At 40.0% G+C, this 27,260-nt stretch overlaps 1 pseudogene; it reads left to right on the top strand.

The window, feature by feature from the left end:
- Positions 1-25,106, top strand: part of LOC132693171 (small ribosomal subunit protein uS2-like) — a 48,736-nt pseudogene extending 23,630 nt beyond the window's left edge.
- Positions 25,107-27,260: the final 2,154 nt, after the last annotated feature.

Raw genomic sequence — 27,260 nt, 5'->3', positions numbered from 1 at the left:
GAAGACCATTTATGAAAATCCCACAGCTAACATGATACTCACTGGTGAAAGACTGAAAGCTTTTCCTCAGCAGTCAAGGCAAAGAAGCCCATTCTTGCCACTTCTATTCAATTATAATATTGGGAGTCCTAAGCAGAGCAATTAGGCAAGAAAAATAAATGAAAAGTATCCAAAGTGGAAATGAGAAAGTAAAATTATTTCTGTTCTCAGATGACATCTTATATATAGGAAACCCTAAAAATTCCCCCCCCACACACATGCACAAATGTTAGAACTAATTAACAAATTCAGCACAGTTGCAGGTTACAAAATCGACATACGAAATCAGTTGTGTTTCTGTACCCTAACAACAATCTACCTTATAAGGAAATTAAGAAAACAATTCCACTGACAATAACATTAATAAGAACAAAATACTTAAGAATATTGTTAACCAAGGAGGTGGAAGACGTGTACACTGAAAACTACAAACATTGCTGAAAGAAATTTAAAAAGACACAATACATGGAAAGGTGTCTCATATTAATAAATTGAAAGGCTTGATAATGTTAAAATGTCTATATTATCCAATGCAATATTTACATTTAATGTAATTATCAAAATCCCAATGGCATGTTTTACGGAAATAAATTCTTCCTAAAATTTGTATGAAATACCAAAGGATTCCAAATAGCCAAAACAAGTTAGAAAAAGAGAAATAAAGTTGGAGCACTTAAACTTCTTGATTTCAAAGCCGCAGTAAACAAAATAGTGTTGTACTGACATAAAGACAAATAGACCAATGGAATAGAGACCCAAGAAATTAATCTTTGTGTATATGATCAAATGATCTTTGATATGAGTGCTGAGATCACTCAGTGGAGAAAGTGTTCTCAAAAAATTGTGTTCAGAAAGTTGGATATCTGTATACAAAAGAATTAAGTTGGACCATTATCCTATGTCATAAACAAAGTTATCTCAAAATGAATTAAAGATCAAAATGTAAGACCTAAAAGTCTAAAATGCCTAGAAGAAAACATAGGGGGAAAAACCTCATGACATTTAACTTGGCAATGATTTCTTGGATATGACATCAAAACCACAGATAACAAAAGCAAAAATAGAGTAGAGGGACTACATCAAACTTAAGAACTTTTGTACATCAAAAGGAGACAATCAGTAGTATTAAAGGCAGCCTACAGAATGGGAGAAAATATTTGCAAATTATATATCCAATAAGGGGTTAGTATTTAGCATATATAAGGAAGTCCTACAACTCAACTACAAAAAAATCAAACCAGTTAAAAAACAGGCAAAGACATTTCTCCAAAGATGATATATGAATGGTAGGCAAAGATATGAACAGATACCCAGCATCACTGATCATCAGAGAGATACAAATGAAAACTGCATGAGATATCACCTCACAGCCATTAGGATGGCCATTACGTAAAAACAAATAAACAAACAGAAAATAACAAGTGTTGGTAAGGATGTGGAGAAATTGGAATCCTTGTGCTCTGTTGGTAGGATTTTAAAATGGTCTAACTGCAATGGAATACAGTATGGAGGTTCCTTCAATAATTGAAAATAGAACTCTCATATGATCGAGCAATCCTGCTTCTGGGTATATATCCCAAAGAATTGAAAACAGGGTTTCAAAGAAGTATTTGCACACCTGTGTTCATAGCAGTGCTATTTGTAATAAAGAAGAGGGGAAAAGCAAACCAAATATCCATTGATAGATGAATAGATAGAAGAAATGTGGAATATACAAAGGTGGAATATTACCCGCCTTAAGAAGGAAGGAAATCTTGTAATGTGGTACAGCATGAATAAACTTTCAACACATTAAGAAAAATAAATCAGTCACAAAAACATAAGTACTGTGTCAGATGCCCAACTGACTGAGCCACCCAGGCACACCTGAAATTTTCTAATCCCAATGAATGTGTTTAGGGAACAAAAATTAACTAAATTTGCACTTAAGGTGACTGGTGATATATGGATGTAGCTAGATTATACCCTTTCACAAAATAAAATATCATAAAATTATCTAATAACACCTTTGGTAAATATTTCCTGAAGTCATTTCCCAGCAGCATCATGTAAGACAGAGAACATAGATCTGGAGGCAGGTACGCTTGGATCTAAATCCCAGTTGCCACGCCTGTGAGTCATATTATACTAGATCAATAAAAATCAAATGTTCAAAATATTGCTTAAGGTATTAAATCATGTAACAACAAAAAAAGCAGTTTTCAGTATATACGTGCTTTAGTTTCATTTTCTTTACCCTCTATTTCTGTATTTCTAGTTGTTTCTCAGTTACTTGTTTTTGTTCTGGTAAAAACACAACATGGAGTTTATCATCTTCACCGTTTTCTTAAAAGTTTTTATTTATTTATTTTGAGAGAGAGAGAGTGGGGGGAGGGGCAGAGAGAGAGAATCCCATGCAGGGTCCATGCTGTCTGCGCAGAGCCCAAGATGGGGCTGGAACTCACAAACCATGAGATCATGACCTGAACCAAAATGAAGAGTTGGACATTTAACTGACTGAGCCGTCGAGGCGCTCCTTAACCATTTTTAAGTGTACACTTTAGCAGTGTGAGTAGTAGTGTTAGGTTTGTTCACATCATTGTGAAACAGGGTGCTTCTCTCAAACAGGGTGCTTAGGGATATTTGATACTTTTTCTAAAGATAAGATCCAAAATAATTGATGCTATAGAAAACAAACATTTGGGAAACAAAATCTGAAGTCTACTTTTTTAGCAAAATGATCATTAGAAACAGAGTAAATACTTAGTCATGTTAATAAGCTTTCATTTATAAATATTCAAACAAAAAGACTTCTAAGATCTTTTTCTGTCAAATTACTTAGGTCAGAATACAATAAAATGGAGACCAGACTTAAAAGTTTCCCAAGCAGGGAAAATCAGTTCAGCTGTATAAGCAAAACTGAATCTAACTTATTTTATGAATGTAAGTGAGATTCATTTTTTTTTTAATGTTTATTTTTGAGAGAGAAAGAGAGAGAGAGAGCGCTAGCACTTGGGGGGTTGGACAGAGAGAGAGGGAGACACAGAATCCAAGCAGGCTCCAGGTTCTGGGCTGTCAGCACAGAGCCCCAAGTAGGGCTCAAACTCAGGAGCTGGAAGATGGTGACCTGAGCTGAAGTCGGAGGCTAAACAGCTGAGCCACCCAGGGGCCCCTATAAGTGAGATTAAATTTAGGTTATTTCTTGCAAATGCCTCTAATAATCATAAAGGAAACTTAACTTGTCTCCTGAAAATGGTATAAGATAATCACTTTTAACCAGTCCCCTGCTGTCTGGAAACTCCCATTTCGTTGTAAAGACTTGATAACGTCCTCATTGTCACTTTCTAACCATCCCCCCCACCCCCTGCACCTCCCACCCCATAACAAGAAGCTTCTGAGCTTCCTACCACTTTTAGGTTGAAGTTTCCCTGTTGGAGAACAGTTTTTCTGGCTCAATATAGTATTCTTATCAAGTAAAGCTCTTTGAATTTTCTTTGGATATTGACATAGTACTTTAAAACAATGTTGGCAGCCAAATTATGGAAAGAGCCTAAATGTCCATCAACTGATGAATGGATAAAGAAATTGTGGTTTATATACACAATGGAGTACTACGTGGCAATGAGAAAGAATGAAATATGGCCCTTTGTAGCAACGTGGATGGAACTGGAGAGTGTTGGGCTAAGTGAAATAAGCCATACAGAGAAAGGCAGATACCATATGTTTTCACTCTTATGTGGATCCTGAGAAACTTAACAGAAACCCATGGGGGAGGGGAAGGAAAAAAAAAAAAAAAAGGGTTAGAGTGGAAGAGAGCCAAAGCATAAGAGACTTTTAAAAACTGAGAACAAACTGAGGGTTGATGGGGGGTGGGAGGGAGGGGAGGGTGGGTGATGGGTATTGAGGAGGGCACCTTTTGGGATGAGCACTGGGTGTTGTATGGAAACCAATTTGACAATAAACTTCATATATTGAAAAAAAATAATAAAACAATGTTGGCATTCTGCTGGCTCTTTGGGGGTTTTTTGCAGCTTTTGTTGAGAGCTTTTTACACTAAAGTTAAAGTATGCTTTGAGACAAATATAAAGCTAATGATGCAGATAGAAAAAATGAAGTAGTAAAAGTTTGAGTGAGGAACACAGCACAATTATCGAAAACATGTAATGCTTTGTGGATCTATGTGCTTGAACACTGAGGAAAAATTAGCGTTACTTGTTTTATTGCTTAGGGAAGGCCATGCAACAACAAATAAAGCTTCCCTCGTGCTACCCATCAATTCTAAGATCATGCTGCACTTGCAGAAAGGGAAAATATCTATTGATTATGGACTCTCTGTTGTTCCATCATTTTCTGACTTAATGATAATGATTATTTTAAGACATATACTGTGTAATTCTCTTTATTATAATATCTGGAAATTTCCCTACGTGCTTTGGACAAAATCAAGTAATTTTTTTTAAGTTACTTAAACTTAAAAAACAGAACAAAACATGGGGTGCCTGGGTAGCTCAGTCGGTTAAGCGTCCGACTTCGGCTCAGGTCACTATCTCGCGGTCCGTGAGTTCGAGCCCCGCGTCGGGCTCTGGGCTGATGGCTCAGAGCCTGGAGCCTGCTTCCGATTCTGTGTCTCCCTCTCTCTCTGCCCCTCCCCCGTTCATGCTCTGTCTCTCTCTGTCTCAAAAATAAAAAAAATAAAAAAAAAAACATTAAAAAAAAATAAAAAAAAAAAAAACAGAACAAAACAAAGGCCATTCCCTCCTCTCCTGCCCTGAATCTCTCTCACTTTTTGAAAGATTTTGCTAGTCATCTCTTTGCTTCTCTATCAGCGTTAGTTACTTCCTCTCTACTCTGAAATTATTCTCATCCACACTTAACCATCTCAGAAAACAACAAAACGAATCTTCCTTGCTTCTCTCATACCAACTCTCTCTCGATCTCTTTCCTTGCTTTCATAAATCATTTGCCAAAAGCGTTACTCGCAAATGATATTTTTACTTCCTTTTCCCCAGTTGCTCTTCAAATTACTGCAGTCTGGTTTGGTCACAACGTGCAACAGAAACTACTATGGTCAAAATGACCAGCAAAATCCAATAAATATCTGTCCACTCTCATCAGATTCAAACCATCTGCAATTGTTGACCAATTCGAAGATTCTTCCACCATTCTTCCTTTGGGCTTTCTTTTTTACCTTTCACATGTTACCTCGCCAGCTACTCCTCGTTCTCGGTTGCTGGTGCCATCTTTAATCCTTGACCCAGCAGTGAGACCTCAGCCTTCTCTCCAACCACGATCAGCCAGGAAGCTTCAGATAACCACTGATGAGGTGAAGAATATGAAATGTACAGTCATGACCTCCCCCGATATCCAAAGTTATTTATTTAACTACTACTTGGTATTTCCACGTGGATATCTCACCAGACCTTCAACTGACATTTTCTTGCCCTTTTTGTACCCTCCAAACCTGTTCCACTTCCAGTTTTTCCTTAGAAGTAAGTGCTATTACTGTCTATTCCCTTGTCTCGGCTGGAATCATCCAGTCGAATGGGTTTGTCCTGGGTTTGCCCTCCCTTTTCTTATGTGTCACTTCATGTGTTTCAACAAATCCTACGATTCTAACTCCAGAATACATTCTCAAATCAATCTAACTCTCTCTGTCTTCAGAACCTTTCCCTTACACCATGCCCTCTTTTTCTCTTGCCTGAAATACTATAATGGCCTGGGGATGTAGGTTCCCAGATAGAAATGTGGGACATTTGAGCTTCGTAACTGAAGCAAGTTTCATAAAGGGATTATATTTACAAAGCTCTGGCAGCAAGAGATAGTACAAGGGGACTAGTAACAAGGGGACAAGGGTCAAGAAAGGGTTTTTGGAAGCTGGACAGAGAGGTGAGCAATGAGGGCCATAGTGCAGGTACATTGGCCTCCAAAAGAGGGCCATGGCCAGATTTGGCAACCTAGCAGAGAATAAGCCAGGGGAGCAAATGCTTTGATTGTACTCTCCTCCCTTTCTCTCATTTCCTGCCCACAGTCCCCATTGGCCAAGTAGAACTGGAAGCCGCAAGGAGATGCTCTTACTGTTGCAAATCTGTGTGGTCAGCCTCCTAGGGCCTGGGAGGATGGAATAAAGGTGGAGAGAGGACCTGTGGGGGTCAATAAGAATATGTCAACCATAGTCTCCTCTAACTTCTGATTTCTACTCTTAGTACTCATCCTTTTAGCACATAGAGTGGGTCTACTTAAAGGTCCATCGGTTTCCTTATTGAACTGAAAATCCAAGACTGTCTTTGAGGTCTGTTAGACCCAAGATAGTTTGGCTCATGCTCCTCTCTCCAACCTCATTTCCATTCACTTCCTTTTATGCTTAATCCATAGAAGTCACCTCGTCCCTGTTTTAGCTTCTCTAACACAGCAAGCTCTGTCTCCCTATCTGAAGCACACTCCCCTACAATATCCTGCTCTGCCCGTAGCTGAGTCCTTCTCATCTTTGAAGTTCCAACTTAAAAGTAGGGTCCCCAGCAAGGACTTCTTAGCTTGTTCTGTCTTGTGTAGGTGCAGGTATCCCTCTTATTATCCTCTGTCATATCATTTTGCTTGTTTACTAAATTATTCCTAGCTCAGCTGTCCACTCATTTGTTTGTTTGTTTGTTTGTTTTTTATCTCCCTCACTATAAATCCCATATAGCTGGGATCACAGTGACCTCAATCACTATTACACTGTTATGGCCACACACAATGGGGGACAGACAGTGGGTAACCACAAATGTAGTTAAACTAATAACCAAATAAATGAAAAGTTGTACATTTTTACAAAGTTTCTGGCAACAAATACTGAGATGATCACCTGCCAAGTAACTGGCTCAGGTGGAGTCCAAATTTGCAGACTTGACCTCATTAGCACCACCCCCAAGTGATTGAATGAGATTCACGGTTTGGAGTATTTCTTAGAAATACTCTGATAGCTCAGCTACAAAAACTTCCTTTTTCTCTTTGGTGTAGGAGTAAAATCAGGGTGGAGTAAGACAGTGATGAAGGCTCAAACTCCTCAGAGCTGTAAAAGATGTCATAAGTCTTATGTGCTGATAGTTCATTTAACTCATCACCTCCTCACAGTGGGGGGGAAAAAGACAGAAAAGGATTTGAAGTCTTTACAGCTGGCAAACCTTCTCCCCCTCCTTCAGACTGTCTGTTCCAAAGAGCACCTTTTCTTGTAGGGTTATATTCTTCATTTTTGTCAGGCTGTGAAAGAAAGGATTATTCATAAGATTCTTGAGAGTTTAAAGCCAATGCAATATTTTATTCAATATTTGAACATTTCTCCAAGACCCACAGTCTTCTAGGGATTATCAAGGATGTAAAAGAAAAGTATAGTTTAATTACAAGCTTCTGGGGCACATAGGTGGCTCAGTCCATTAAGCATCCAACTCTTGCTTTCAGCTCAGATCATGATCTCAGGGTTCCTGGGATTGAGCCCCACAACGGATTCTGTGCTCACAGTGCAGAGCCTGCTTGGTATTCACTCTCTCTCCCTCCCTCTCCCTCTCTCTTTGCCCTTCCCCTGCTCTCTCATTCTCTCTCCTCAAAATATATAAATAAACTTAAAAGAAAAAACAAAACAAAACAAGCTTCCAGAAGAGTAACAGCTTCTTCTATGACTGACAAATGGAATAGTGATGATATAGGTAATAAACATCTGCAGTGGTGAGGTCCCAGGACTCCAGATTCCCAGGAACAATATCAATCTTCTCTAGTAAGTAAAACACCTGTAACAGCGACCAAGTACCTGCTAAGGAGTAACAGCCTTGTCATGATTGTAGAAAGCATCATTTCCTCTCTCTGTCTCTGTCTCTTATCTCTGTGTCTCCCCACACTCACTCTCTCTCATTTTTTTCGGAAGAGTATCTTCTAAAAAATAAAACAAAGTGAAACCAATAGACAAAACCCAAACCCTGTGTAACTTCCTAGGCTATGGAGTATATCATATAACCTACATTGAGCTCTTAGGATGTTTTTCAATTTAGTTGAAAAGGTGAGAATGTTTTTATGTTTTCTTGTCCTTAGAAACTCCCCCAGATCATTATGTTTTATACTTGCTGGGGACTCAGTAATGAGCAATTCAGAAGGCCAAAGAAAGCAAACCAAAACAAAAGGACTGGTTTTTTAACACTATGCTTTTTTTTTTTTTTAAATAGGAAATGTATTGTCAAATTAGTTTCCATGCAACAACCAGTGCTCATCCCAACAGGTGTTCTCCTCAATGCCCATCACCCATTTTCCCCTCCCTCCCACCCCCCATCAACCCTTAGTTTATGCTCAGTTTTTAAGAGTTTCTCATGGTTTGGCACTATACTTGCAGGGCAGGCAAGTATATTTCCCAGATTTTTAGTAGCATTAATTGGTTCCAGAGAAGGGCCAGCTACATATCTACACCATCAGCTGACCACGCTGTTAAGGACTCAGTTTAGGAAATAGGTCCAAAGCGATTATGTCTACGGAGTCAACAGCTTTACAAACTCTATTTCTGACATAGTACTTGGTGAAACGTATATGTAGAATGCAAGGTGTTACATCTACAAAGGTCAGTTCACAACTAAACTGAACTGAACTGTAGAGTGGAATATATGCTTCAAATCCGGGTTTGTATCTTATTCGTTCTCACCTTCTTTAATGTTCTGAGACCTCTTTCCTGCAGTAAGTCCTGAAGAAAACTAATAGTCTTCTTGTAAGGAATCTGAGAGAGCATCTAGTAAGGAAAATTAAGAATATTTTGTTTCTCTAATTAGCCAACAAGGTCGGTTTGGAAAAGGTACATCTTTTTCCACCCCTAATTTTGGCAACTAGAAATAAATGAGCAAAGCACATTCTTTCATTCTTCTCCTCCTTGTTGATAAAGGTGAGAGACGTGGTTGAAGCCAGATACCAAGGGACTGCAGAAGATAATATTTTGTTAAGGTTTTGAAGGTTTTGAAAGTATGCATTTGATTTTTTTTAATGTTTATTTATTTTGGCGGGGGGGGAGAGGGGCAGAGAGAGAGAGAGGGAGACACAGAATCCAAAGCAGGCTCTGGCCTCTGAACTGTCAGGACAGAGCCCGACGCGGGGCTCAAACTCACAGATGGTGAGATCAACACCTAAGCCAAAGTTGGACGCATAACTGAGCCACTCAGGCACCCCTGAAAATATGCATATTAATGTTTACAAATAAATTGTGCATCTAGAAATTGATGTAGAAAATTCATGTCACTATATATTGTATACAAATCAATGAGGAAAAACACATTAGTTACTTTTTACCAAAACTGCTTTTTGTAAACTAGGAGACACCTACAGTGTGCCATGAATCATTTGTGTTGTAAGTTCATCAGTGTCAAGGACTTTGAAAGCTGGCAGATTTTAAGCTGTAGTTAAGCAGTTATTCTGCCACAGTTTCATTGATGCTGGCAGAAGAGAGAAGACTCTTGAACTTGAGACAGTTTAGTATACACAAGGCAGCATGAGTAGGGTGTATATATGTTGATATTCCTAGCTCCCCGAGTTACATGGGGGGTAGGGGGGCTCACACAGGGTACATTTGCATCCCAGCTGAGAACATACACCCCAACACCTTACAGTGGACAAAAGGAAACCTGTCCTTTGTTCTGGAAGAAAGAATTATCTTTATTACACTTAGCAGAAAGAAAATCTGCCCTCTGCTCTAAATGGAGACACTCTGTTTTTCAAGGCTGATTACCATACACATATCTTTGAAAAGATAGTTGGAGACAAAAGGGTAGTTAGCTCCTTGCTTATAAAATGTGCAGAGACACGAGAGGCTAATGGAAAATTTTCTGTGAGCAATCAGGAACCGGCTCATCCTAGAAACAGCTATTTAGGTAACTCATAAATGGTGTTAAATGCGACTTATTAGATTTTACTCTGACATCTTACCCTCTTTTTAAGTCGTATCTTTAGCGAATGAAAAATAAGCCACCTCACTCTATAACTATGCCAGTAGTAAAAATAGAATTGCACATTTCTTATGAGTTTATTGTATTTTATATTTAATTTTTATTGCATTCTAGACATTAAATGCATTTATTGGGTCAGTGAATAAATAAGCAGTTGCTGTGATTAATCTGGGCTTTGATATTGGGGCAGTCTTCAGAATCTCATAGTAACTCCTCTCATTCAAAGACCTTTGATCCCACTGTTGAGCTGAAAGACAGCCAATTTACAGCCTTCTAGGATATTGTTTTAATAGCCCCTTCTGTGCAATCCCTATTTTAAAGTCAATTGATTGGGAACTTTAATTACGTCTGTAAAATCCCTTCACAGTGATACCTAATATAATGAGAAGAAGGTATAGTCAAGAGGCTGGCATTTTGGGGGGCTACCTTAGACTTTTCTCCACCACACCAGCCATCTGCTACTTTCTGACAGTGTCTACCTATCGTGAACCACTTAGTCACATGCTCACAGTTAGATATTTACTTTCTTTTCTCCTCATAAATTGTTGTCACACATAGGAAGAGAAATGGGTTTTTTAGCCCCAGAGATAAGGGAGCCTTTGGCTGTTGTGGGGTCGGCCTCCTGTGCCCTACATCCTAGCTCCCTTGTCAAATTTGTAACACTGCTAATGATGTATATTTACAAACGTAGCATACTGCCATCTAAACCTTATGACTGGCATTTGAACTAACAATCGTAGGGACTATCCAATCCTAAGAACTATGCCAGTAGACCAACAAGAGGCAGACAAAAGTGGTTTCCTTTAACACAGCACTGTTCGATGAAGGCATCTAAAGGAAACTGTAAACACTGAGCCCCACACAGCTCCCCCACTACCATCTAGAGTTGACAATCTCAATTGAATTGAGATTCTGAATGGACTTAAACCAGTTGTTTGCATATTGTGGATCAAGTGGTAGCAACCACAGTTTTGTGTGGGTGAGGGTCAGCACCTCCCCCACAAAGTCGATGGAGCATTGTAGCAACAGCACGTCTCAGGTGAAATCTGTTACGCATGCACACCCATGCTAACTTTTTATCAACCAAACAAGAAAATACCGCTTGATGACATGCCAGCTCTCCATGTAAGGGATCCAATCTGTTTTGCACAAAATATCATTCAGGCAGACTCCAGGATTCTGCCTAGAGGAAGGATTCGTTACCCCTATAGTCAGAAGTCTCCAACTCAGTGACCTAATACAAAACCATTTAGTGATCATGCCTTGGGTTCCCATCCCATGGTTACAGACTACAAGACTTCAATTAGAGGAGCACCTGGGTGGCTTAGTGGGTTAAGCGTCCGACTCATGATTTGGCTCAGGTCGTGATCTCAGGGTTTGTGAGATTGAGCCCCGTGTCAGGCTCGTGCTGACAGCATGGAACCTGCTTGGGATTCTGTGTCTCCCTGTCTCTTGGCTCCTCCCCTCCTCGCTCTCTCTCTCTCTCCCTCTCAGAATAAATAAACTTTCAAAAAAAAAGACTTTAATTAAAGTCTCAAACCCTCCTCATTCAGGGTAAGGTATTTTCTAAAATATTTTAAAACCCACATATTTCAAAGAGTAGTTTCGCCAAAAGAGAACCCAGCTGTAGTTATGCTGATTAACAGAACTCTAATTTATCAATGGAAGTACATTTTGCAAAATTCATTAAGATAGTTACTTAAGGTCACTGGTGTTCATCAAAGATCAAAATGATGGAAACACTCAGAGTTACCTTGGCTGGAATCTAGGCTTTCTCAAAGAGCTCTAGCAGCCCCGCTTTCTAATAGGATTATTGACTTAGGAATCCCTGAACGGGGTAATTGGCTGCATCAATGGCCTACCTTTACCATCTCCATGCTCATTATACTGTCTGGACAGAGCCATTTAAAAATAATTTGCAGCTATCTTATAACGGGTGCGGGTCATAACTTGCAGTCAGGTCATTGGAGCCACTCCTGAAACTCTCTTGAGGCCCTTGAATCTCTGGAATGGCCAAATCGTAGTGTCTAGGGTCATAGGTCGTAGTGTCTAGGGTCCTGGTCCTCCCACGGCCCTCTTTAGCCACATCTCTATCTCCCGTTTTCTCTCTGCCGCAGACCTACAGGTGAGTCCTGCTCACATCACACCTCTTTGCGAGGAGATCATTTCGTCTTCTCTCCTCCTGTTTTCAAGGCTTTCTTCTCTCTGGTCCTGTCTTTGGAAGACCTTCTTCACACACCGAGGAAGGACAGTGGCCTCTGGGTGGCTTCTGAGAACACTTCTGAGCACGGCAATGAAAAGGCTCAAGCTATTTTAATGGAATAGACAAAGAGATAAAACACAACTAAGAAAATGACAATATATCAAATTATCTTGTCAAAAATAATTTTATTTTGCCGAAGGTGGTTGAGATTAATTCCTTTAGTTTTGGTAAAACGAAAAATGAACTAAACCATGGTCTAGGAAGGAAAAATAATAGTCAGGGCTGGAACCTCACCTCTGAGCATCTGTATCCTCACAGAGCCCTGGAGGAATCTTGTCTGAGAAAAAGAGGGCTGGGACGTTGAGAAATTTTTAATAAATTGTAAAAAATGAACTTAAAAAAGTAACAATATTTTTCTTTTTCTCCCCATGTTTTTCTTCCAAGATATAAAAATGTTACAATAGTTTCAGTATAATGAGTATTTTAGAAACGGCCGCTTCATACCAGCATGGGTTTGGTTCTCCCAAGGAATCCTAGGAGGTGCCTCCGGGTTTACCCGGCAGAGTTATAATATCTCCATGTATCCTCTGTGTTGACTAATCCGTGCTGTGCAGAAAGGACTGTGTGCTTAAATAAAGTTGGAAAATGTTTGGTTTAGAAAAGGTAGTTGTTTGGGGCGCGTGGGTGACTCAGTCATCTGAGCGTTCGACTGCGGCTCAGGTCATAATCGCATGGTTCATGAGTTCAAGCCCCATGTCGGGCTCTGTGCTGACAGCTCAGAGCCTGGAGCCTGCTTCAGATTCTGTGTCTCCCTCTCTCTCTCTCTCTCTTCCCTTTTCCTGCTTGGGCTCTGTGTCTCTGTCTTTCAAAAATGAATAAACATTAAAAAATTTTAAAAAAGAGAGAAGGTAGTTGTTTAATTTACAGCAGGATTTCTAGGGAAAGACAAAGCAGTCCTCTCTTAGCTGGCAGTCAGCAAAAACTCATTGCCCTTTTAAGTCTCAGCTTATGTACTGACTCTTCATAAGCCTTTTTCCAACTGGTTTGTCTGCAACTGGTTTGTTTCCAACTGATCTGTGCTCTACTATTGTATCTTATATACATCAATACAGAAGTTACCAGTGTCTTAGAGTCAACTGTTAGCTCATCTACAGTCCAGCCCAGTGGTCTTCATCTTTGTATTTATAACCTCGAATTCAATGTCTTTTACACGCTATGCACTAGAAATGATTGTTTAACTAAAAGTGGCTGGACTGATGCACAGGGTCCATGACTAGATGGGAGGAGATGAAAACACAGGCAGATAAACCTTCCCTTTGGAGGTAGAAAGAACAGTGTCTTTGCCACTAAAACTGGAAGTTAGAAACTAAGACTGTAAAGCAGATGTAAATAAGATTGTAGGTGTGGGCATAGAAAATTAAAGGCATGTGTACCTCTTGGGCTCTGTTTCTTTTATTGCAAAACAGGAGGCATCCGGGATGGAGACCTGTGTTAGAAATGGGTGGAAAGGTTTAGAATTGTAGGATAGGTTTAGCGTGGTTGTTGCGGGGTGTGGATGGAAGACATAGCTGGAAACACAGAAAATCATCTTTCCAGGGCATTGAGAACCTAAGTGCAGCTGGGTAACAGTAACTTTTTAAATGACAATGCAACAGTACCCAAACCGCCCAGAACAAACCTAAAGACGCTCACCACTCCGTAAAATGAGCCCCGTCTGGGGTAGATAAGAGGCCACAACCTACATACTTGTAAATATACTCATCAGATGACAATTTCCAACATTATCTACTCACAGTTCACAGATAGCTTCCAAGAAGAGAAAGTAAGCAATTAATCTTTAAGAGCCTCTCCACTAACAGACGTCTGGCACTCAACTAGCTGCCATAATTTTTGAAAAATATACGAGGCTAAGGAAACTAGGGTGGCACAGTTCTAATTGCGAAACAGAAGACAGTCTGTAGGGATGAGGCGCAGCTGTTAGAGGAAGTTTCTTCCAAAGGAGAGTATGTAAAATTGCTTTTGGTCTAGAAGTGCGACCTTGAGTTAAAATTGTACACTATATACCAGATTTGGATCATGATTTATTCTGTTGGCCAAATAATACATATAACAGAAGGCTCCTAAATAGCTATCACATTTATTTTTCATAGAGTTTGATAAATATATTATTTTGCACCACTTTGGAATAGTACTTTACTTAATACTCAGAAGTGTAACATTTTGGGGCCACCTGGGTGGCTCCGTTGGTTAAGCATCTGAACTCAGCTCAGGTCAAGATCTCACGGTTTGTGGGTTCGAGCCCCGCATCGGGCTCTGTGCTGACAGCTGGGAGCCTGGAGCCTGCTTCGGATTCTTTGTCTCCCTCTCTGCCTGCTTCTCCCCTGATCGTGCGCTCTCTCTCTCTCTCTCTCTCTCTCTCTCTCTCTCTCAAAAATAAGTAAACATTCCAAAAAAAAGTGTAATATTTTTATCAAGAAAAAACTGTTTCCACACCTCTTCATGCTTGAAAAATGTGATTGCTAGAAGTTACTAAATATTTGTGTCTCCCTTTTCACTTAAGGGGGAAGTAACTAAGGAGATTCATTTTTAGAATTGCAAACAGCAAACAACGGGACGATCAACCGGAAGCTCTTATCTCTTGCGTAGGCCGCAAGTGAAAAATGAAATCTTGTTGTCTCGTTTGTACACCCCTATAAGAGGGGGGCTGAAAGTGATTTATAGTTTCATCAGTAGATATTTATGAAAATTGATTAAATTCTACTGGGACTCACAAAGATATTAGCAACTTTCAAAGTAAAACAAGTTCTTCTTTCCATTCCTATGTTCCAGGAAATTTAAAAATATGCTACAATCCACATATTTTTTTCTGGCACATTCCTAATTGAAGAGGAAATCATTCAACAAATTTAAATTATTTTCCATGACTTGTCCTGTAACTATTTTATTTACTTTTAGCCTCATACTATCTACTATTGAGCTCCATTTACACTATATGCTTAGAGGCCCTTTCATTCTGGTAACTATGTAATATATTTTAGTTTGCTAAGAAAGATATTATGTGGAGGCAGAGGGAAAAAGGTTAAATTTCCATTGTTAGTCATTACAGATATGTTTCTCTATTCACAATGCTTAACCATGGTCAAGGACTTAATGGAAGATGAAGTCTAAATTCATGTTGCTGTTTATTGCAAAAAGTGATTTGCTGGCCTCTTAATTGGTATAAGATTAAAAAAAAAGTCTCCATTGTATACTCTACTCTATGCTGTGACTTTGGGGTTTTGGCTACATCCTCCCTGAAGTTTCTAATCCATCCATACAATGTGGAATCATTATATGAAGAAAATATGGGAAATGACTTTAGTCAGTTCCTAGGGAAAGCAGTGTGGTACTCACCCAACCAGCCCAGACTAAGTATCTTCCCAAATGGGAAAGCATTTTATTGTACAACCGACAGAAGGCGGCACATTTCTATCATCAGAGTAAAGTAATTGAGTGGTTCCTCAATTGTTCACATTCAAGCCCTCACACTTGCCTATGAAAAGCACCTCTTTCCTTCCCAAATGTCACCCACAGCAAATCTACCCTTTTCCTGTATCTCTATCCTACTTTTCCCTAGTCTGTGCCAAAGTCGTCCCGCGTCTCACAGAGGAGGTGCTTAGGGTGTCAGAGATAAACAGATCCGAAGAGCAGAGAGCTCTCCCCACACCCATGGCTAGCTCCCTCCAGGAATCAGAACTTTGAGACTGTGCCTCCAGATCCCCCAAAGAGGACGACTCTGTGAGGGTTCAGCCTGCTAACTTGTATAGCATTGAGAGCCCACACGGAGCGACAGAAACCAACCATACTCTTAATCCTCTGGGACTTAAAATGTGCCGTAGCATCTCTTTCCCCTCTGTGGGCCGTCTTTGCACTTTACCAGTGTAGATACAGCCAGTTAACAAGTGAACTGTGGTGGTGTTGCACTTACTGAGCGCTGCAGGGACTGACAAACTGGTAATCTGTCAGGCCAGAAGCCCGAAGTCGTAGGCAATGGATACTTTATGCCCGAGGGAATGACTGTCCTGGTGGGAAATTATAGCTTACTCCCCAGTAACTGTATACACTTGAAGTCAGGGAGCTCAAGAGTTGCAGAGAGAGAATCTAGACAGGGCCGTGGTGATAATTGTAACAGCTGCCACTTACATCAGGGGTCTTCTCTGTATTGGGTAATGTGGCAGGTCCTTTAAAGCCATAATTCCTAGCCAGTAACTTGACCAAGGCTAGTAGTCTAGTAAGTGACGAGAGCCAAGATACAAAACTAAGTGTGATTCTAAAAGGTATGTGTGCCTTCCACTCACTAGAAGTCTTTCAAATGTCAGTCTGCCAGGACACTTTTAAAAATGATTGAGAGTCCCAAACAGCTTATGTTTATGTGGGAGTCCATGTGTTAATGTCTATCATGTTGGGAATTAAAAACAAGTTTTTAAAAAAAATTTTTAACATTTATTCATTTTTGAGAGAGAAAGACAGAGGTGGGGCAGAGGGAGAGGGAGACACAGAATCCAAAGCAGGCTCCAGGCTCTGAGTTGTTGGCACAGAGCCCAACACGGGGCTCGAACTCATGAACCGTGAGATCGCGACCTGAGCCGAAGTCGGACGCTTAACTGACTGAACCACCCAGGTGCTCCCAAAATGAGAAGTTTAAAAATATTTTACACGTTAAATCGTGTCCAAATAAGAAAATTAAATGTCACATGTTAACGTGAATATTTTGTGAAAACATCTTTATTTTCCAAAACAAATAAAAAATAGTGAGAAAAATAGCATTGTTTTACATCTTTACAAACGTCTGGCTTAATGGAAGACAGATATACATACTCAGATGTGCTTCTGGATTCAATCTGCTGCAATTTTGGTTTTTTGGGCTTTTGTTTTTGGTTGAGATATATAAAGAAAATAGGGCTTCACGCATATATGTAATAAGAAAAGGGAAGAGTATTTTAACATTTTCAGGTTATTGTAAATATTTGGCTTGGATACTAGATCAAATGGTACAAAATGGCACATTATTTTAGTTGCACTGTGGCCTCTGAAATTACGTCTGTAAGTTTTACGTACCCTATTCTACCAAAATCCATTGATCTGTTTTTCGCTCTGATGAATCTTTTAAACCATAAACGGTTTTTCAGGTATCATTTAGTGGTCATTAGGAAAATATTAACTCACTGAACTTTTCAGACAGATCTACGAAATGTTGGAATGTTTCCTCATCCAATAAAAAAATCACATTTTCTAAAATTCTAATTTTCACTTGAAAAGTCAATTTTCTCTATTGACACCTGCTGTCTGCTGTTTTCTATCACTGGCAAGAAAATAAATGTGTGTCCCTCATTTCTTTCTCTTGTGTGTAAACGTGGTATTCTGTGAAAATAGTGACTCACTCAGCTCCTAACTCCAAGGAACCATACAAGGGCTTTTCTAGAGAAAAACATACTTCAACATGGAGCAGAAGTGCCTCATCTGTAGTTCTGTTTTGTCACATGGAATATTAGAAAGATGAGGATCATGAGTTAAGATTCAAGAAAAGTGACCATTTTTACTGCTTTATAAAAATAGACATTCTCAAGGGAAACTGGGCTTTTTCTTTCCTTTTTATGTGTTTGGGAGCGAAGAATACAGTGATCACTAGCACATAGTGGTCCTACCTTTATTTTGTACTAAGGCACCAGTGGTTTACCCACTCTTTCTTTTGCACCCGGGGTCAACACAGTGAAAAACCTTTGGCCCCTCCTCCTCCTTTTTCTCCTTCCTCCTCCTCGTCCCCCTCCTCCTCCTCCTCTTCTCCTTCCTCTCATTTATTATTATTATTATTATTATTATTATTATTATTATTATAAATGCTTTGACTTTGAAGACCCCTTGAAAGAATCTTAGAGACTCTGAGGGGTGTGGATCATACTTTGAAAATCACTACAAAATCTCATAAGGATGTGTTTTGGGTCTTCCTTCTTCCCTCCCTACTTCTCTTCTTCCCTTGACTTTCCTTCCCTTTCCTTCCTTCCTTCCTTCCTTCCTTCCTTCCTTCCTTCCTTCTTTTCCTATCCAAATTCTGCTCGTTTGAGTTAGACATGGCAAAATATTTGAACTCCTGGGGGTGTTAGGTGGCTGTTCTTAGCTCCTTGTTCGCTGGGTGGTCTCAGTCAGCATAACAAGAGTGGTAAGACCCAGTAAAGGGTTTATGTTTCGAGATGCAGTGGCTTCCCAATTCCAGAGTTTACTCAAAAGCCCCACTTTTAGATTCACATTGTCCAACGTGGTGGTCACTAGGCACATTCGAAATGAACACTTGAGTGCTTGAAATGTGCTGTTCGAATTAGATGTGGTGTCAGTGGAAAACCTCATCAGATTTGAAGACGCACACAAATGTGTACTGTTTCTACACACTGAAAGTTTAAGAGATCCTGAGAAATGTATTTGTGTATCTACATTAGAAATTATTTGTGTGAGAAAGTAGGAAGATGCAGGTATCTTGACATCTAAAACATCGAAAATGTATTCAGTTTGTAGCAATCAGATTGAAGTAAGTATATTCCCAGGAGCCCCATTTCCAGCATGGCGCTTTTTTTATAGGGAACGTGGGAATGTGGGAAGGGAGGGAATTACAACCAAGCAGGACCCTGCCACTTACTAGCAAGTTATTGCACACGCTTAAATCTTGGTCGGCTTACCTCAAGCATGTATTCGATGTGTCGACCTCACAGGGCTTATTGAGACTCTGGATAAGGTGGCATCATCTACTTAAAGCATCTAGCCTAGCGCTGGAAGTGTCCAAAGGCATAGAAGCCATCTGTTCCTTTCCCCCCTTGACTTTCCCAAAATTGACAAAATAGATATCTTTCCTGACAGTGTTTTTCATTTCCACACTTACCCGTTTCTGCTTTGTCGACCTCAGGAACTTCCCTTCAGTTCTCTCTCCTTTCTCTGCTTTCTTTCTGATGAAAGCTTTATCCCCACTCTCTCCCACACTGATGTGTAAGCATGTTTTTTTTTTTTCTTTGTGATACATGGTCCCTTTTAATTCTGGCTCTCAGCTCAGAGTGTACTGTTCCTAACCTCCCATGTGAAATTGTCCCTACTTTATTAGAGGAACCAAGAATATTTTTGAAATTAACTTTTCAGAAGAAGCCTAAGAATCAAAGACAATCTAGAAATTTTGTTTTATTATGTTTTGTGATGGCTGCACGTGGCAGGACCAGCTTCCTGTTGTCTTTTGTTTTAAATAAACATGCATCAAGCCTCAGGATTTTGTCATTTTTGAGCAGGATGTAAATTACATCAACCACATTAGCAAATGACCATATGGTCAGGGCTTCGGGAAGTTCAGACAGGAGCCAAAGACCTCCAGGCAAAGTAAAGATAAAGGAAATCAGATCGAAGGTCTCAGAACAATTTGATAACTTCTGTATCTTACTCATAATGTAAACTTGGCAGGTTTGACAAGGCATACTGACTTTCCTGCATACTAAGAATTTAATCCAGGCAGATGGATGCATGTGTTCAGAGAAATGCCCAAGGTTGAGATCATCTTGAACAGAGGAAGACTGGCATAGGAAATTTGGATAGGACCAACACGAAGTTAGAGTTGGTGAAAGTGTTTAGGGGACTTAAAAATATTTTTGCTAGTTGGTAGGGACTGCATTGTATAACGTGGCCCCTTACACCTTTCTCGGGTGTTTTTTTAATGTTCTCAGAACATATTATGTATTTCGTATGTTCACATCAGAAATCGTGTGTATATGTGCATTCCAAATCATACACATTCCCAGCTTTCCATACTAATACCAGTTAGTGCTTAAAATAGTGCCAACCTGACATGACTGGTCATGTTACTCTTTTCCCCAACCGTGCACCATAAATATACACATTCTTATCTGCTCACTGCTATGGGAAGTTCATACGAGCACTCTGTGCCATAAAGTTTCTCAAAGCATTGCACTGATGAGAAACTGTCCCTGTCAGTATTGGAAGCATATATTTCAATCTAATTACTATTTACCAAATGCTCACAGGATGCCTGCCTTTGTATGAAAATGTATTACAAATACCTCTGCTCTGTTGTGTATCATGTGTCTTTAATAGGCGTCAGGCCCTGTGTGCTAGATTGGTGTCTTAGAGATATTTCTTTATTAATTAGTAGAAGAAACCACTTTTGTGCTCCCTAGTTCCGTATGACTTGATTCTTATAATGGCGTGTCTTGAATTGAGAATAATTTTTTTATATGATAAACTCTTGGCTTTGCTCTAGACTCTTTAATGATGACTTTTAATGTGCCTCCAAGTGATATTCGTTTATTTTTCTATGAAGCATTTCGGTTTCTAAAATAATTTCTGTTACCATGCGGTTTCAAGCATAATACAGTAAACAGAGAACTGTAATGATGTCAAGCCCAAAAACATAATGAGTGACTTTGCCAGGACAATTAAATCGTTCTTTCAAATATCTGCGAGTGACATTCATGGTGTGTCTTCGTCTCATTTATTTTCTGGAAATACTTTCATAGAAAAAAAAAAAATGCTCGCTTTTGTCTAACTTCATTAGGCCTGCCTGTGACATTTGAGTTGGTCCTTAAGATAAAACATCTCCCTGTAAGTATTCCTTGCAGATGAGCTTGGGAAATTATTCAGCAGTGAAATTTCACTTGACCTACAGGGATTTGCTTTAGATCTGTTTGGCCCTCACCGCTGAACAGTTTTCCCTCCCACCGCCCTTTCTTACGAGAAGAACACACAACAGTGATCCCCAGCACCTCCCTCGATTTGTCCTCCATCAACATGTACACTCAGAGAAAACAACCAGAAAACTATCTGGAAGGAGGGGTAGAATGCATTTCATCCCTTACGTCTTTGCTCTTGGGTTCTCACTGTACCGTCAGATAGAGCACGATCTCGGGAAAAGTGTTGTTGTTGCTGCTGTTGGCTTTTTTTCGTAAGTTTTAGGGGAATCTCTCGTGAGCTAATGAAAGTGTCTGGGAAAGTTTTAATTATAACCCTGAGCTTCTCACCCTTTAGAAGGATCATTGTGCAATTGGAAATAATTTGACCAAATATTTGATTATGTTCTGCTGTGTGACAAACCATCACCGAATTCGGTAATCTAAATCAAGAAATATAATTTATGTTGCTCAGGAATGTGCCCTTGGGGCAGGGATCCTAAGTGACTGCATGCCTGTCTCTGTTCCACACAGCATTGCCTGTAGAGGCTTCTGGGCAGGAAGGATCCCCTTCCAACGCCGCTCTGCCACGTGGCTGGCAAGTTGGTGCTGGCTGCTGGCTCGGTCTTCAGCCAAGACAGTTTGCAAAGGTGCTATTTCTTTTCCCGTGAATCTCTCCCTGTCGTCCTTCTCACAGATGAAATGAGTGTTTCAAGAGTCCTGGGTAGAAGCCACAAGTCTTCTTAGGATCTGGCTTTATATCCACTGCATTCTGTTGGTCAAACAAAGTGATGAAAGCCAGTATGGATCCCAGGGAAAGGGAATTAGACTCCCTGTCTTAATGAATGGAGTGGTGAAGAATTTGTAGTCATAGCCAGTCTACTTATCTGCTATGCTGATGCCATTGTTTAACCTTACCTCACATCTGAGATCAAAGACCTTTTTGGATATGGTAGTCCTTGGATTCCATGGAATTTTCTGATCTCTCCAGTTTTGGACTCTTCTGTCTCTGACTGCTGTCCAGCTTTCCGGGTGGAAAGTTGAATGAGCTGAAGAGTAATGAGGGTATAATACGCAGACATGGAGTTTTATTTAAACTAGTTATAATCTGTATCCCTGTCTTCCACCGTGCCTCCACGCAAGAAATGAAAGGAGGGATGTCATCCTAAGGAGTCAATATCAAGATATGCTCATGAAGGAAACTTGGGAATATGATAGAGAAGGATACCAAGGGATTGTCCCTAGCCACCAATCTTTAGGTTGATAGGATGCCGTCCAACTAGTCTGGAAGGGAGACATATTCAAGGAGAGTATTCATCACACAGCAAAGCTAAACACCTTGGAGCCAAGCTTCCTCCAAATCCTTCCTGACAAGCACCCTGTCTTTTGGGGTGGGAGTCTAATCAGATCCTATCAGAGGCTGTGCTGACACAGGGTTTTAGACTTTCATCATGGACAGGTGCTCCTGAAAGAATTGCTCTTCTCAACCCAAACCCTCTCATCTCTAACAAGGAGACCTTCCAATTCATGTCAGTCATGGGAGTTTTCCCATTACATCCAAAATTCAGGATTTGTGACACTAAAAAAAATCTGAATTTTCACATTTTTTAATGTTTACTTTTAAGTGAGGGAGAGAGAGAGAGAGAGAATGAGTGAGCAAGGGAGTGGCAGAGAGAGGGAGACACAGAATCTGAAGCAGGCTCCAGAATCTGAGCTGTCAGCACAGAGCCTGATGCAAGGCTTGAATTCACAAACCATGAGATCATGACCTGAGCCAAAGTTGGATGCTTAACCGACTGAGCCACCCAGGCACCCCTCAGATTTTTTTTTTATATATATACAACTATTACTGAAAGCTGTCTTAGAGTAATGTTGGAAGTTTCCATCCTAAGAGGAGATTTGGACAACTCTGAGACTGTGGTATGATTTCCCCCATAAACTAGATAAAAGCATATTGCCTCCTTTTCTTCCATTCAGCCCCTTAAATATGAGAGGTTCCCAAGATTCTGACTTCAGATTTATTTTCTGACACTACATGCTTTCACCGAATGGTCCCAATTTATTTTAACAACTTCAACGATCACTTCTACCTCAACGGCTAGAAAATGTGTATCTCAAGTTCCGTCCTTTCTCTCATATCTTCCAGAATCATAATTTCCGTTGGAATTCTCCTTATGTCATGTCTGCTTCCATCTCAGAACGAACCGGTCCAAATCGGAACCCATCATTCCTTATTTCCCTCTTGTGGAAAACTACTTCTACTGTTGTAATTTTCTTAACAGGGCAATTGGTGTACCTGTGTCTACTTGGGATTCCAAATAAAAGAGAGAGTGGCTGTGGCTCCTTCTCTAGGCAGGACATTCACCTGTCCCCCAAGTCTAGTGATTTACCTCAGAAATTATCTCGGGCTCACTAGGTACTACTTCTCCTCTGATTTCTCCTGAGCTCCAAGCGTCATCCCTCAGGCTCAGCCCATTACAATAATCCTTAACTGCTTCAGCTATCTCCTACCTTTCAATTCCATCCTCAACACTGAAAGTAGCTTATCTACTAAGTACACTTGCGATTATATCAGCCCACTGTCTTAAAATTCTTTATAAGGACAACTACCCTAGTGTTTTTATGCCCTTGGCCCTGATCTGACCCTGCACACCTTTTAGTTTCATTGTCGTCTTGTTCTTTCCTCCTCCTGAACTCTGGCCAGAACAGGCAACTCCCAGTTCTCTTAAAGATGCCATGAACTTTCACAGTTTGGACTTCACGTATTTTACCTACCCTCTCCTGAAATTCTTTTCTCCGTGCCAACTCAAAAACCCCCTTTCATCCCTAAAGACCAAACTCAAAATACCATAGGCTTTATGAACCATGACCTGTCAGACAGAATTCATCATCTGTTCTGGTTCCCATGGCACTAAATAGCTCCACTGTGGCACTAAGTAATAGTTTCCATATAATTTTTCCCCACTAGATTAAACAAAGATAGTGTTGTGTTAAATTTTAGATTCTTATTTTATTATCCAGAACCTCACATACAGTATGGACTAGATGTTCAAAATGTTAATTGAATTAAGAGTCTGGATTGAATCGTGGCCAAAGCATAGATTTCTTTCACATATTTCTGAAATTATTGTTAATTGAGAGACCCTTTTAAGATATCGACAGCCTTTAATACGTTCATACTTATTTTTTGCACGTTTAGAAATCCATCCTAAGGAAGTCATCCTAAACATGGAAAAGCCTTTACAACAACAAAGGTGGCAAACTCTTTGAAATCAACTTTTGTTTCTTCTTAGTCTTTGTATACACAGCACTTTTGTGCAGTGTTTAACATAAGTCATTTTTTAAATCAATCAACTGATTACTATTGCACAAAATTGTTTATTGTAACTTAACCTAAATGTACAGATCTTTGGGGAACTAGTTAACTTTGATCTGTACACTTAGTGGTGTATTGTACAATTATGGAATATTTTACAAACTTCACTCTCACGGTGGCTTTTACAGAATGCTGGGTTCCCCATAACTCATTGTCCAGTGGAGAGCTCATGGAAGGAGGAGAGCCCAAACCTCATTTCTACTCACCCTAACCCGCAGCTTGCCTTCTAATCACACCTGTGTTCATCTCCTTACTAGGCTTTCTCTGGAAGGTTTATGTAGCTCCCTGGAGCTATTCAAATCATATTTCTCCTAATGACCATTTCTCTAAGTAGCTGAAAGCAGATACGCTGTTGCTGCTACCACTGCCATTACCCATGATAGATAATGAGTGTAGGGTGCTTCTGATATGCCAGGTCTTAGGTAGGTATTTTAAACAACTTTTTTGGGTTTGTCATGGACATTAAGGTAATCAGCATTTAGTAAATCCCTAATCAGCATTAAGGTAAAACCCTACTTAGGGCATGGAAGACCGGAGTCATGCCTTTCTTGACAAATATTTATCTCTTCCATTGTTCTCCAAGGTTAGAGACTCTTATAACCTACCATCTAATTTGTAATAACTCACAGCCCTTTTATCTGACATTTTGCCTTTGTTATTTGCTTCTTTGACAGTAGGGTTTGTGTCGTTTCCATATTTTCAGGTCTAATGATGCTGGATATGAGTGGGACCCAGCACTAAGTGCCAGACGTTTAAGACTTCCTATATTCAACATACAGAAACTCTGGAAGGCCCACCAGATCACTGGCTTGGCATGTTACTGTATGCTGAGAACTTACCAGAAGAAGATCGTTGTCACTGCCAAAGAGCAGTGATGAGACCTTTCCAAACGTGGCATAGCAATTGCATTAGGTTGTTTATTCCTTTTTACTTATTTGCTTCCTGACATTCTGCTTGCTGCCAGTGTTGGAATTTGCCACAGGGTTAACGTTGGAGAAGGACTTCACAGTGAAACAGGTTGTGGAATGTTGTAGTGGACATTGGTTTTTAAAAACTATATATATTTATATCTGATTTATGTTTTCTTTTTTTTTACTTTTTTTTTTCATTTTTCCTGTTATTTATTTGCATTTCCATTCAATTCAAGTGTCTGGTTCTCCTTCCCCCATGTGCCATGTACTTCAACAGCAGGAGGTGAGCCGAGAAACAGGTATCCTTAGTCTTCCCCTCTCCGCCCAGTGCAGCTTCTTGTCCATTTTCAACTTTTTTTTCAAATGTAGAGCAAGCATATTAACGGCTTCTCAGCCCACCTCCCAGCCCCCAAATCTGCTCTCCTGCAGTCATCCTATCTGTATAATATCCTTTCCCTCATCTTATTTCCACTCACTGGCTCCAGGGGAAACCAAATCTCTCGGGCCGGCCAGGTTTGGCTCTAGTGCTCAGTTGTGATAGTAAGGATCTCAGGGACTTTGTTTACCATCGGATTCCTTGGGGTTCTAACGGGCAAAGGGGAATCTGGGATAAAAAGTAGTAGAAGAGATCTGTGTCAAGGGAAAGCACATTGCAGTACAGAGATGAAAATACTGGGAGCCACAAGGACATACAGTTTTGGTATTAAAAAAAGAGAGAAATTGATTATCTTGATATCTTAAGTGTCACGGTGTAATTAACTGTCTTCCAGGCTTCTTTTACTCAGGATGCATAGTTTGAACGGCTTGCGTTTCCAAGAGTAATCATGGATGAGACAGAACAGCAGCCTCTAGTGGAAGAGAGGTAGTGAGAAGGAAGGCAGGCAACTTTCCAGAGAAAGACAATTAGAATCTAAATATATTATGCTTCTCAGACAGCGGTTAAGTAGTAGAAAAGGAATTCAAACCCATCCCAGTTGGAAGCCATGTTATTTCCTGAATGTTCCTCTGCTTTGTCCTTTTCTAATTTTGCAGATAAGAAATGCATGTATAACCGCCCTACCTTAGTACAGGAGAAAAAGTAAAGACCTTGGCGTAAGCAAAAGGAAACTGGAGATTTCCAAATAATAGAGATCATAGAAAGGTCTGGCAATAGGAGTTAGTAAGTCAATTATGGGAAACTGAGGCACAGAAGGGGAAATTCACAAGATGTCCTTTGGAAGAAATAGGGAGTTCCAAAGATCATAAAATAAACATCATTAATTTGACTTTAACCATGTCCTTGAGTTAGAGGGATGCTGAGGACAGGGAACCAGATAGGCCTTTAGTTCTGATGGGAAGGCTGCTCTACCTGGTATCTAAGGTGAGTGTTTCTGCTCCCAGCAATTCTTGCCACTAGCTTTGTGATTCCAGGTGAGTGATCTCATCTCTTTCGGGTTCCCCTGACCTGCATTTTCCTTAGCTGAAGACAAAGGTAGTACCTGTTGCCTACATGTGTCATGAAAATAAATGGTCTCCTTACAAACCTCAAATGTGTAAAATCTCACAAACTGGAGACCCTGAATACAATGATTTTTCGTCTTCCCGTACCTGGTTACCATGTTTGAATATATCCCTACCCCAATTCATTCCGTCTAGACTAGTCTTTTTTAGGAGCCTCTAGCCTAGTTAGAACCCATTTCTAGCATAAATTCCTACAATTTGTCAACATAAATACTCTGTTCCAGCCAGCATGGGTATTTGCTCACAATCAAACACACCTTAACTTTCATCTCTAATCCTTTTTCTTAGGTGACTATTTTGTAGCTGGTACAGATCTCTGTCTACAAACTCAGCTTTCAGGAATTTTAACTTGATTACGCCCAGATTTAAGTTTGTTAAGAGACTTTACTCAGGCAAAGAATTAGAAACTTAATCTCAAATTGTCCCTCCTTCCCCTCCCCACAAAAAGCTAATTTGCTTTTTTTTTTTTTTTTTAAATCTGGCATTTCACCTGCTTTCCAAGGGAATTCACCCAGTCTAGGTAATCATCCATGCAAGCTAGAATTTTCTGACCTCTCCTTTGTCATCCTGCAGGAGGCCTGTGTGATTCTCTGTTTCATGCCACTTTGAGAACATTAG

The sequence above is a fragment of the Panthera onca genome, chromosome B1 (genome assembly GCF_046562875.1).
Source record: "Panthera onca isolate mPanOnc1 chromosome B1, mPanOnc1 haplotype 2, whole genome shotgun sequence".
Lineage (NCBI taxonomy): Eukaryota > Metazoa > Chordata > Mammalia > Carnivora > Felidae > Panthera > Panthera onca.
The sequence above is the reverse complement of the archived record's forward strand: the minus strand, read 5'-3'. Positions and strand labels throughout refer to the sequence as shown.